Raw genomic sequence first — 2875 nt, forward strand, 5'->3', positions numbered from 1 at the left:
AGGTAGTAGGGAGGGAGAAAAAGCATCACTGAATAGGAAGGAACCTTCAAATACATGTCTAGTCCTGACAGCAGCCTTCTTGCTAGCAACAGATATAAAGTGCCTGTGCTGTTTTTAGAATTAGATCCACATAAACAGTCCTCACAGCAGCCAATTTTGGTTGCTCTCCCCTACCAAGGCCATAGGGAATGGTCCCAAGTTTCCGATACGTTGGTTTCTCTAAGTATACCAGAACCATCTTTTCACACCGCTCAAGTCATGTTGCTCTGGTCATTGCTTATCATGATATTTTTCAGGAAGGTACTAAATCGGAGAGAAATGACTAAAATAATTTGAAGCTGGAGGTCATTCTAGTGGATCACTTTGTTTATTCCCTCTGTCACCCTGTATAGCTTACTGACATCTAGACTCATCCTTTGGTACCTCTAGTGATAGGAAGCAGGGGGTCCTATTTGTGCCCTCAGTAATTCCTTCCAATGCCAAAGCAAATTAATTTATTGCTGGTCAAATGTGCTTCAACTACACTTTGTGTGTGCCTCAGTGCAGTATTTATTCCTAGGAGAAGGTAACTTGCCTAGTGGATGTTAAGACCACAGATGACTAAACCCCAAAAGAGAATAGAGGGAAATGGAAGCAGGGGAACAATTGCCTTTGAAGAAGGTACAGAAATGTCTGCCATTGTACTAAACAAAGGGATCTCCTAGGAAAGTGAGCATTACTAGAGCTAGAGGCACAAAGGTCTGGCCATAATTGGTGATAGACTCAGAATCTAAAGGGACTCTGTCAAAGGATAATGGTGTGAGGCCCTGAGCTGGGAAGACGTTTGATTCCAAGTATGGCACCAGGATCAGTGCTGTATCAGACCAACTTGGTGCCAAGGGACTGACTCTTGCTCGAAGTGTTAGCTCAACATGGGGAGTAAGAGTATCTAGTACAGAAACTAGTAGAGTGTGAAATTCAAACACAGACCAGTCATTGAGGTCAGTCCAAGCACTAGTGTAAGCATAGGACTTGAGGAATTAGACTGCTCCATGTAAGAGATCCAGAGTTTATCCTTCTTAAGTTCAGTTATAACTAAAAGGTGGTACCAAAGGTTTGCTCTGCAAACCTCCACGGAATGCCTACCAGGACATGAGGACTCTGACCTAAAGCACCAATTATGTCTATGCTAACTCCAGCCTCCACAGACGAATAGGCCAGGAGGACCCAGCATTTGGTAAATCTTGTGCCTCACTCTCTGAGTTTGACTGTCCAATCCCAGAGGTACTTGGAACATTGTAATGTGAGGAAGGAATAGGTTTTCTTCACATTCATTTAGTTCGAGATTCATCCCTAAAACAGAACCTGGACTGACATGTCAATGCTGTTTTCCACAAGGCCAGAGACAATGAGAGCCTCCGGGAGTAGAAAGGGTACCAGGCAAATGTCAGCACTGAGTAGAACTTCGAGAGTCAGAGTTTGAACTGGAATAAAGTGATTGGTTGAGACGAACCCTCTCCTTCCAAGTTGGTGGTTTGAAAGAATGACAGATGTCACACTTACCTGCAAAAGTCTCATATTTCAGATAAGACACATCTGGGGTGGCTATTTGATGCTGCAGAACTCACTCACAAAAGGGACAATACAGGAAACCAGGAGATTTTGGAGATGGAATTTGAAAACTCCCAGGTAGTGGAAAAAAGTGACAAGAAAATAGAACAAAGTCCAAAGAACAAAGTCCCAGAAGAGAGGCTGAGACACACACACACAAAAAAAAATCAACAGTGACCACAGTACACATTAATGGACAAAAGCGATGGTGTAGGGAAGGGGATGCAGAGTAGCACCAAATCCCTAAATACAAAATGGGGAAGGAAAATGAAACAAAAATGGGGTAAGGCCATTAAAAGAAGAGTAACTATAAGCTAAAGCTTCAGACTCAAATTAATGGAGCACTATGCCCTAGCAAGGCAGTTAAGAACTGAGTTTGCACTACTCTTTATTCCTTTGGTGTGTGGATATGGATACTACTAAGGCAAGAAATTTCCAATCAAAGGCTCAGGGGCTGAGTATGCAGACAACTACTAAAAGAAGAAACCAAGATTCTCTCCCCTCTTCCCCTTCATAGGGCTATGATTAGCAGTGAATTTAGATCTCACTCTTGGAACATTTTTAGGGCATGGAACCTGTCTTGCAAAGCAATTTCATTGTTAAGATGCTTTTAAGTGGCCTCTTTAAGAGTACAAGTGGCACCAGAGAGATTGTACATAATTTCAGCTAGGAATGGCCTTTCCTGTCAGAGCTGTGGTGCAGCAAGGAAATGGTAAGACGTGTACAACCCCACTGCCTAGATTTTTACCAGACATGGAGATAAGCAATTTGGCACTTTTCACCAGGACCATTTCTTTAAAAGCTTATTGTAGTTAAACATCAGGGAAAAGCTATCATCAATGTCAGTGCATTTGCTCTTTGGAGACCTAAATAAGTTCTGCTTCATACACAAGATAGATGACTTTATTGGCACTCTGGTAAGTAGCAGGAAGACCAGACAAGTTGAGATTGTAAATACATATGGTATACACAAAGCTTCTCATTCTATATGTTCCTCGTCTTAAAATGTGATTGTATAGATACCAGAAATACTGCAAGATTTTGTATTTAGTGTCCTTCAGGGATTTCAGATCAAACTTTCCCAGTGACAAATTTTCTTTGGGCCTTCTTGCACAAAGGGACCACCAGAAGTAAATACATATGAAATGCAGAGTAGAGGCTCTGATTCTGGAAGAGGCTCAGCCCTTTCAACTTCCACTGACTGAGGAGAACTGCAGCCTTTACATCAAGCATAATGTTACAAGTGCATGCATGTAAATTGTTTAGACACAAAAAAAGCTAGATA

This window comes from Alligator mississippiensis, chromosome 4 (assembly GCF_030867095.1).
Source record: "Alligator mississippiensis isolate rAllMis1 chromosome 4, rAllMis1, whole genome shotgun sequence".
In the NCBI taxonomy this organism is placed as follows: domain Eukaryota; kingdom Metazoa; phylum Chordata; order Crocodylia; family Alligatoridae; genus Alligator; species Alligator mississippiensis.